This window comes from Lolium rigidum, chromosome 5 (genome assembly GCF_022539505.1).
Source record: "Lolium rigidum isolate FL_2022 chromosome 5, APGP_CSIRO_Lrig_0.1, whole genome shotgun sequence".
In the NCBI taxonomy this organism is placed as follows: domain Eukaryota; kingdom Viridiplantae; phylum Streptophyta; class Magnoliopsida; order Poales; family Poaceae; genus Lolium; species Lolium rigidum.
The window spans coordinates 128,308,435-128,319,962 of NC_061512.1; positions in this window are offsets into that span (position 1 = coordinate 128,308,435).

The following is an 11,528-nucleotide window of genomic DNA, read 5'->3' on the forward strand; positions in this document are numbered from 1 at the left end:
GCTAATTAAACTGCATCCTGCGCTACAGTGTACGGTTTTGCAGGAACAGGCAGCCTAATTAAGCGCCTAACTAAGTAGTACATGCAAGCACAGATCATGAACTGGCTCATTCAGTAATATTGTACTACTAGCTTCAATGTGTACAGGCATGGTGCCTGGGAACAGTAGGAGAGTACGCCGCCGCAGAGTTGGTTTTGTCAAAAGAGATGGCAGTTACCTCGAAACCGGACTTGAATCACAACTTCACTATATGTTACATTGACTAGGAGATTCATCGAGAACATACGCACCGAGCATTCCACCAGACGATATTGACATGAAATATGACGGTTTTGATGTTCGTCAGTCCAATCTAGGTCGGTAATGGGGGAGGGGTAACAAGGCTCTAATGTATGGAACTAAAATAAAATTTTGTCTATCATTACTGTTGTTTGAACAAAACAGGAAATATTGCATCATCTTACTAAAGTATGCAGATTGTAATTGCCCACTTAATTACAAAAGGTAGGTGAAATTGTCAAAAATATCTCGAGCAACCGCTCGACCTATCCACTCCCATGAAGCACCCACATGACGTCGAGGAGAAAAATTTCACAGCATGCTATCGAGAGTAAGGATGACAATTTTACTCATGGGTATGATACACATGGATACGTACCCATGTGGATAGGATATGAGCATATTTTTGTAACTATGGGTTAGACACATAACCTACCTGCAAGTTGTTGTAGGAAATGGGAACAACCATGTGCCCACAGGTATACCGAGACCATGTCCATGTTAACTTCACATATGCTCCCTTGAGTGCTTGATCCACTAGCCCTCTCCACTACGCCGCCGCTATATGGAGTTGGCAACAACGCTAATGATCTTCATATTTTTTTTCCTTTGCATCCAATCCTTTCTCACTTTCTTCAGCAAAAAAAGGCCAATGCAAGTAGCACCCTCTAGGCAGGTGGCGGCCTAGTAAAGAGTGGCGGCCCATGGTAGGCTATGAACTATTGATCTACCCAATAGGTGCATAGCGGGCTAGGGTACCCACCGGGTATGCGTACGGGTAAAGTTTTATAATCTTAGGTATGGGTTGAAATTTTTACCCACGAGCTATACATGTATGGGCATTCTATTGCTCTACCCTCCCATATTCTAGCCAAATAAGCCTATGTAAGGATCAAACAAAAAAATTGTCTAACATTGTTGTCGTTTGAACAAAATAGGAAATATTGCCTCATCTTATTAAATAGGGCAGATTGTAATTTCACACTTAATTCAGAAAAAAACAGGTGAAATTGCCGCAAAGACCCCCAAGCAACCGGTCAACCTATCCACTCACAGGAAGCACCCACATCTTGTCGACGAGGAAAAACACCATTGATATAGCTATCGAGTGTGTGTGAGGGGGGGGGGGGGGTAACAAGTTTGTAATGTAAGTATCAAACAAAAATAAATTTTGTCAACCATTATTATTGTTTGAACAAAACAGGCAATCCTGCCACATCTCATAAAATAGGCAGACTGGAAGTACCCATGGATAGTACTCATACCCTACCCACAGAGTCGTTGGTAGGGAATGTGAACAATCATGTGCACATAGATATACCCGTACCAAACCCATTTTAAATTGGCATATCCTCTCTCGAGTTCTCGATCCACTAGCCCTCCCGGCCCATTCCGCGCTCCAACATGGAGTAGGCAACAATAATAATGGTCTTCATCTTTTCCCTTTGGATACAACCCTTTCTCACTTTCTTCAACCAAAACAGGCTAGCGCAAGTAGCGCGCTCCAGGCAAACGGCAGCCCAGTGAAGAGTGGCGGCCCATAGTAGGCTATGAACTATTGATCTACCCAATGGGTACCTAACGGGCCAGGGTACCCACCAGATATGGATACGGGTAGAGTTTTATACTCTTTTGTATGGGTTGAAATTTGTACCCACGAGGTATACGAGTATGGGTATTCTATTGCTCTACCCTATCCTACCAAAACAAGTCAAGAAAAATTTTATCTAACATTGTCCTCGTTTGAACAAAATAGGCAATCTTGCCTCGGAGGTGGCGTTTTGGCACACGCGTGCATATGCACCCATTATAGAAAATAATAAAATAATAATTTTAAAAATGTCAAAAAAATATGACATAATTTTTTTGATATACATCGTGACATCCTATGTTCGTTCACAAGTTTTCGTGAAAAAACAAAAAAAATTGTGGTGTGTACAAAAAAGACAAAAAAATGTCATGTATGTAGTCGTGTTACAGCATCAAAATTTGTCTTTTTTACAGGAGCCACAGAAAAATGTTTTTTGTTTTAAAAACTTGTGTACCAACATAAAATGTATAGATGTACATGTGAAAATTTAGTCTATAATTTTTTGACACTTTAAAATGTGGATTCACATAATGGGAGCATATGCTCCTATGAGCCAAAGTGCATTTCCCATCTTGCCTCATGTTATTAAAAAGGGCAGATTGTAATTGCCCACTTAATTTGCAAAAAATCAGGTGAAACTGCCGCAAACGCTCCCGGGCAACCGGTCGACCTATCCACTCAGAAGCACCCACACCTCACCGAGGAGAAAAACGCCCTTGAGATTACTATCAAGTGTGTGCATGTGAGGAGGGGGTAACAAGTCTTTAATTTAAGTATCAAACTAAAATAAAATTTTGTCTCGTATTATTAAAATGGGCAGATTGTAATTGTCCACTTAATTAATAAAAAAGGGTGAAACTATCGCAAACGTTTCCAGGCAACCGGTCAACCTATCCACTCAGAAGAAGCACCCACATGTCCTCATGGAGAGAAGCCTCACTGAGGTTCTATCGAGAGTAAGGAAGTTAATTTTACCCACGGGTACCGTACCCATAGGAGTAGGGTATGGGTGTATGCAAATATTTTTATACCCATGGGCACAATAAAGTGCCTATAGGTATACCCAAACCCTACCCATTTTGATCTGACATATGCTCCCTCGAGTTACTGATTCACTAACCTTCCCCATTGCGCCACCGCAACATGGAGTCGGCAAAAACACGGTCGGTCTTCATTTTCTCTCTTTGGATCCCGTCCTTTATCAGTTTATTCAGCCAAAATGGATCAGCGCAAGTAGCGCATGCTAGGCAAGTAGTGGCCCAGTAAAGAGTGGCGGCCCGTGATAGGCTGCAAACTATTGATCTACCCAATGGGTATCTAGTGGGCAAGGGCACCCACCAATATGTGTGTGACTAAAGTTTGGATATGGGCTAAAATTTGTACCCACGAGCTATAGATGTGTTTATTTTATTGTTCTACCCTGCTCATATGCTATCCAAACAAGTCTTTGTGTAAGGATTAAACGCAAATTCCTGCAATCTTGCCTCATCTTGTTAAAAATGTCAGATTGCAATTGCCCACTTAATTATGGAAAAAAGGGTGAAACTGCCGCAAACGTCCCCGGCAACCGGTCGACCTATCCACTCACAGGAAGCACCCACACCTCATCGAGGATAGAAACGTTGTCGAGATTGCTATCGAGTGTGTGTGTGTGCACGGACGGGGGGGGGGGGGGGGGGGTAACAAGTTTGTAATGTAAGGATCGAAATAAAATAATGTTTTGCCTCATCTTATTAAAATTGCCACATTGTAATTGCCCACTTAATTACAAAAAAAATGTGAAATTGTCTGAGACGTTTGCGGGCAATTGGTCAACCCATACACTCAAAGGAAGCATCCACATGTCATCGAGGAGAAAAGTGCCATTAAGGTTGCTATATAGCGAGAGTAAGGGATTAAGGATGACAATTTTTACCCATGATATGGGTAGCCACGAGTAACTTACCCATACGAGTAGGGTATGGGACTATGGGAACCTTTTTATACCCATGAGTAGTACCCATACCTACCCGCCAAGTCGTGGGTAGGGCATGGGTACAATCTTGTTCCTATAGCTATACTCAAATCCTACCCATTTCGGTCTGACATATGCTCTCTCGAGTTCTCGATCCACTGGTCCTCCCTATTGTGCCACCGCAATATGGAGTCAGCGATAACGGTATTGGCCTTCATTTTCTTCATTTGGATCAAGTCCATTATGAATTTCTTCGGCCAGAATGGGTCAACACAAGTAGCGCGCACCAGGCAGGTGGCAGCCCAACAAAGATTGGTGGCCCATGATAGGCTATGAACTATTTATCTACCCATGATAGCGGGCCCGGTATCCATAGGTATTAGTATGAGTAAAGTTTTATACCCTTGGGAATGGGTTAAAGTTTATACCCACAAGTTACACATGTATGTGTATTTTGTTGTTCTACCATGCCCATACCATACCGAAACAAGTCTTTATGTAAGTATCAAACTAAAATATTTTTTCTCTAACATTGTTGTTGTTTGAACAAAATAGGAAATCTTGCTTAGTATTGTTAAAAATGGTAGATTGTAATTGCGCACTTAATTACCAAAAAAATGGGTGAAACAGCCGCGAACGCCCCCGAGCAAACGGTCGACCTATCCACTCATAGGAAACACCCACAATCCTTCGATGAGAAAAATGCCGTTGAGGTTTCTATCGAGTGTCATTTTCCTCACTCCTACCAGCGATCGACTCGAAATTTACTTTTGACGTGGTCCAAATTTAACATTTTTTTATCATGTTTAATCTAAGCTCTATGCTCTATAGAAATTTTGAATATGATTTTTATTTTGTAGAGTTTCCACGATGTTTGACATAATTTTCTATAATCAAATTTTCAGAGAATTCTGAATAATCATACAAGGAAATTATTGGAAGCAAAAAGAATTTATTGGAAGAATAGAGCAAAAATCAGATGGGCCACCCTGGGAGATGAAAACACAAGATATTTCCACACTATTGCAACTAAGAGCTATAGAAGAAATTTGATTACCTCCATTACAGCTACTGATGGGTCAGTAGTGTATAATCATGATCATAAAGCTGCAATCATTTGGGATTCATACAAGGAAAGATTGAGAGTCAGTGAAAATGCACAAATGCACATCAATCTTGAAAATATTATTCATCCAAGGGACTTGGCACATTTGGATACTCCTTTCACTAGGGAGGCAATTGATGATGTTATAAAAGAGTTTCCCACTGATAAAGCCCCAGGGCACGATGGTTTTAATGGAAAATTCATGAAGAGGTGTTGGCAAATTATTAAAGAGGACTTCTATAAGCCGATAGATGATTTCTATAATGAGAAAATCAACCTGGAAAGTATCAACACTGCCTTTATCACTCTTATACCTAAGGTAGCGAGACCCGAGAATATGAATGATTTTAGACCAATATCCTTGGTTAGTCTTCCTCTCAAAATTATTACAAAGCTTATGGCTAATAGAATGCGAAGGAGATTATTTCTTTAGTTCATCGGAACCGGTATGGTTTTATTAAAGGGAGGAATATTCAGGATTGTCTTGGTTGGACTTTTGAGTATCTACATATATGTCATTTATCCAAGAGACCCATCATTATACTCAAAATTGAGTTTGAGAAGGCATTTGATAAGGTGGATTATAATGCAGTTATTAGCATGTTGAGAGCAAGAGGATTTGGACAAAAGTGGATCAAACTTGTATCCAACATTTTACACTCAGCATCTACATCAGTATTGTTAAATGGGGTACCAGGGAAGAAAATAATTTGCAAAAGAGGTGTGAGACAGGGGGATCCTCTATCACCTATTTTATTTGTCAACACAGCGGATTTGTTACAAAGTGCAATCAATGATGCATGGCAGAATGGAATTATTAGTCTCCCACTCGGCCGATGATTTTGGTCAGAAATTTCCTATAGTTCAATATGCAGATGATACACTTATGATTATGCCAGCTGATAATAACCAACTCATCCACCTGAAGAATATTCTGCAAATATTCGAGTGCATCCACTGGACTACATGTGAATTATCACAAGACTACCCTTGTGCCTATCAATATTGATAATGCAAGAGCTACTGAACTGGCAAATATATTTGGATGCAAGGTTGAAAGCTTGCCATTTACATATTTGGGATTACCTCTTGGCACAACAAGGCCATCAGTATCTGACCTTATGCCTATGGTTTCAAGAATTGATAAGAAGCTATCTGGAATTTCATCACTGATGTCTTATACTGGGAAGCTTACATTATTAAACTCAGTGATTCAATCTTTACCTATGTATGCAATGTGCTCATTTAAAGTACCAGATCACAATATTTGTTCACTTTGAAAAGAGTGGAAGACAGTTTCTTTGGTCGACGGAGAAAATAAAATTCAAGGAAAATGCTTAGCAAGCTGGGACATGATGTGCAAACCAAAAGATCAAGGAGGGCTAGGAATCTTGAACCTCAGAATACAGAATCGGGCCCTTCTCATGAAAAACCTACACAAATTCTATAACAATGCAGACATCCCTTGGGTCAAATTGATATGGCATGCTTATTATGAAAACAGAGGTACCCCACAATCAATCAGCACAAAGGCCTTCTTTTGGTGGAGAGACTGTTTGACTTTTCAGGATAAATACAAGGAGATGACAAATGTGGATATAAATAATGGAAAATCAGTGATCCTATGGAAGGACAGTTGGAATAGTGATATCGAGCGGGACATATATCCCCATCTACACTCATTTGCTAAGAATCAAAAGATCACAATCCAAAAGGCAGTTGAAGTTATTAATGAAAATATATATGATATGTTCCATCTTCCCCTCAAAGACTGTTTCTCATGAAGAACTACACAATCTGGAACAGGAATTACTGGACTTAAACATTTCAGCAATGGATGATATTTGGTCTTCCAATTGGGGCAGTAATTTTTCTACAAAGAAGGTTTACAAGGAACTTATTGGTAATCACTCACCACCAGATTGCATCACTTCAATATGGAAAACTTGTAACATTCCTAGGCATAAATTCTTTGCCTGGCTCTTACTCAATGGTAGACTCAACACAAAGGAGATGATGAAGCACAAGCACTTTTATGTGGAGTTCTTGATGGCGTGTATTTCACACGTTCGTTGGGCAACCCCAAGAGGAAGGTATGATGCGCACAGCAGCAAGTTTTCCCTCAGAAAGAAACCAAGGTTTATCGAACCAGGAGGAGCCAAGAAGCACGTTGAAGGTTGATGGCGGCGGGATGTAGTGCGGCGCAACACCGGAGATTCCGGCGCCAACGTGGAACCTGCACAACACAACCAAAGTACTTTGCCCCAACGAAACAGTGAGGTTGTCAATCTCACCGAGCTTGTCTGTAACAAAGGATTAACCGTATTGTGTGGAAGATGATTGTTTGTAGAGAAAATAATAAAAACAAGTATTGCAGGCAGATTTGTATTTCGGTATTAAAGAATGGACCGGGGTCCACAGTTCACTAGAGGTGTCTCTCCCATAAGATAAAAGCATGTTGGGTGAACAAATTACAGTCGGGCAATTGACAAATAGAGAGGGCATAACAATGCACATACATGACATGATAAGTATAGTGAGATTTAATTGGGCATTACGACAAAGTACATAGACCGCCATCCAATCGCATCTATGCCTAAAAAGTCCACCTTCGAGGTTATCATCCGAACCCCCTCCAGTATTAAGTTGCTAACAACGGACAATTGCATTAAGTATGGTGCGTAATGTAATCAACAACTACATCCTCGGACATAGCGCCAATGTTTTATCCCTAGTGGCAACAGCACAACACAACCTTAGAACTTTGCATCACCATCGTCCAGGTGTCAATGCGGGCATGAACCCACTATCGAGCATAAATACTCCCTCTTGGAGTTAAGAGTAAAAACTTGGCCAGAGCCTCTACTAGTAACGGAGAGCATGCAAGATCATAAACAACACATATGTAATAACTTGATAATTAACATGACATGGTATTCTCTATCCATCGGATCCCGACAAACACAACATATAGAATTACGGATAGATGATCTTGATCATGTTAGGCAGCTCACAAGATCCGACAATGAAGCACAATGAGGAGAAGACAACCATCTAGCTACTGCTATGGACCCATAGTCCGGGGTGAACTACTCACTCATCACTCCGGAGGCGACCATGGCGGTGTAGAGTCCTCCGGGAGATGAATCCCCTCTCCGGCGAGGGTGCCGGAGGAGATCTCCAGGATCCCCCGAGATGGGATCGGCGGCGGCGGCGTCTCGGCAAGGTTTTCCGTATCGTGGTTTTTCGCATCGGGGGTTTCGCGATGGAGGCTTTAAGTAGGCGGAAGGGCGAGTCGGGGCACGACGAGGGCCCCCGAGGCCGCGCCGCCTTGTGGTGTCGCCACCTCGTGGCCCCACTTCGTATGTTCTTCGGTCTTCGGAAGCTCCGTGGAAAAATAGGCCCCGGGTCTTTGTTTCGTCCAATTCCGAGAATATTTCGTTACTAGGATTTACGAAACCAAAAACAGCGAGAAAACGAGAACCGGCACTTCGGCATCTTGTTAATAGGTTAGTTCCGGAAAATGCACGAATATGACATAAAGTGTGCATAAAACATGTAGGTATCATCAATAATATGGCATAGAACATAAGAAATTATCGATACGTCGGAGACGTATCAAGCATCCCCAAGCTTAGTTCTGCTCGTCCCGAGCAGGTAAAATGATAACAAAGATAATTTCTGAAGTGATATGCCATCATAACCTTGATCATACTATTTGTAAACATATGTAGTGAATGCAGCGATCAAAACAATGGTAATGACATGAGTAAACAAGTGAATCATATAGCAAAGACTTTTCATGAATAGTACTTCAAGACAAGTATTAATAAGTCTTGCATAAGAGTTAACTCATAAAGCAATAAATCAAAGTAAAGGTATTGAAGCAACACAAAGGAAGATTAAGTTTCAGCGGTTGCTTTCAACTTGTAACATGTATATCTCATGGATAATTGTCAACATAGAGTAATATAACAAGTACAATATGCAAGTATGTAGGAATCAATGCACGGTTCACACAAGTGTTTGCTTCTTGAGGTGGAGAGAGATAGGTGAACTGACTCAACATAAAAGTAAAGAGAATGGTCCTTCAAAGAGGAAAGCATCGATTGCTATATTTGTGCTAGAGCTTTTATTTTGAAAACATGAAACAATTTTGTCAACGGTAGTAATAAAGCATATGAGTTATGTAAATTATATCTTACAAGTTGCAAGTCTCATGCATAGTATACTAATAGTGCCCGCACCTTGTCCTAATTAACGTGGACTACCGGATCTTTGCAATGCATATGTTTTGACCAAGTGTCACAATGGGGTACCTCCATGCCGCACTGTACAAAGGTCTAAGGAGAAAGCTCGCATTTTGGATTTCTCGCTTTTGATTATTCTCAACTTAGACATCCATACCGGGACAACATGGACAACGGATAATGGACTCCTCTTTAATGCATAAGCATGTGGCAACAATTATTATTCTCATATGAGATTGAGGATATATGTCCAAACTGAAACTTCCACCATGAATCATGGCTTTAGTTAGCGGCCCAAAGTTCTTCTCTAACAATATGCATGCTCCAACCATAAAGGTGGTAGATCTCTCTTGCTTCAGACAAGACGGACATGCATAGCAACCCACATGATATCCAACAAAGAATAGTTGATGGCGTCCCCAGAAACATGGTTATCGCACAACGAGCAACTTAATAAGAGATAAAGTGCATAAGTACATATTCAATACCACAATAGTTTTTAAGCTATTTGTCCCATGAGCTATATATTGCAAAGGTGAATAATGGAATTTTAAAGGTAGCACTCAAGCAATGTACTTTGGAATGGCGGATAAATACCATGTAGTAGGTAGGTATGGTGGACACAAATGGCATAGTGGTTGGCTCAAGGATTTTGGATGCATGAGAAGTATTCCCTCTCGATACAAGGTTTAGGCTAGCAAGGTTATTTGAAACAAACACAAGGATGAACGGTACAGCAAAACTCACATAAAAGACATATGGTAAACATTATAAGACTCCATACCGTCTTCCTTGTTGTTCAAAACTCAATACTAGATGTTATCTAGACTCTAGAGAAACCAAATATGCAAACCAAATTAGCAAACTCTAGGTATTTCTTCATTAATGGGTGCAAAGTATATGATGCAAGAGCTTAAACATGAGCACAACAATTGCCAAGTATCAAATTATCCAAGACATTTTAGAGTTACTACATGTAGCATTTTCCAATCCCAACCATATAACAATTTAACAAAGATGAAACTTCGCCATGAAAACTATGAGTAGAGCCTAAGGACATATTTGTCCATATGCTACAGCGGAGCGTGTCTCTCTCCCACAAAGTGAATGCTAGGATCCATTTTATTCAAACAAAACAAAAAACAAAAACAAACAGACGCTCCAAGCAAAGTGCATAAGATGTGACGGAATAAAAATATAGTTTCGGGGGAGGAACCCGATAATGTTGTCGATGAAGAAGGGGATGCCTTGGGCATCCCCAAGCTTAGACGCTTGAGTCTTCTTAGAATATGCAGGGGTGAACCACCGGGCATCCCCAAGCTTAGAGCTTTCACTCTCCTTGATCATATTGCATCATACTCCTCTCTTGATCCTTGAAAACTTCCTCCACACCAAACTCGAAACAACTCATTAGAGGGTTAGTGCATAATAAAAATTCACATGTTCAGAGGTGACACAATCATTCTTAACACTTCTGGACATTGCATAAAGCTACTTGGACATTAATGGATCAAAGAAATTCATCCAACATAGCAAAAGAGGCAATGCAAAATAAAAGGCAGAATCTGTCAAAACAGAACAGTCCGTAAAGATGGATTTTATTAGGCCACCAGACTTGCTCAAACGAAAATGCTCAAATTGAATGAAATTTGTGTACATATCTGAGGATCATGTTCGTAAATTGGCTTAATTTTCTGAGCTACCTACAGGGAGATAGACCCAGATTCGTGACAGCAAAGAAATCGGAAGCTGCGCAATAATCCAAATCTAGTACTTACTTTTCTATCAAAGACTTTACTTGGCACAACAAAACATAAAACTAAGATAAGGAGAGGTTGCTACAGTAGTAAACAACTTCCAAGACACAAATATAAAACAAAAATACTGTAGTAAAAACATGGGTTGTCTCCCATAAGCGCTTTTCTTTAACGCCTTTCAGCTAGGCGCAGAAAGTGTATCTCAAGTGTTATCGAAGGGTGGTGCACCTACAGCGGGGTTTGGAGTTTTCTCAACCATGCATAGTATATTGGATACATAAGTTTCAGCGTCTCCCTTCTCATTAGTCTTGGGCTTGCTACTCTCATCGAACAAATTTTCGGGAACAAGCCAAGCATAGTTATGTTCTAGTGCATCATTCATAGCTAGGAGTTTACATGGTATGGGTGCTTTGATCTCCCCACCATCATCAATATTATTAGTGTATCTTATTCTATCCATGTCCATCTTTTCAAGGAGACCAACAAAATTAGTATGAGAACCAAGCATATTAAATTTAGCAAAGACCTTTCTAGCCTCTCTTGCTAGACCACCAAATTCTCTAAGAAGGGTTTCTAAAACAAAATCTTTCTT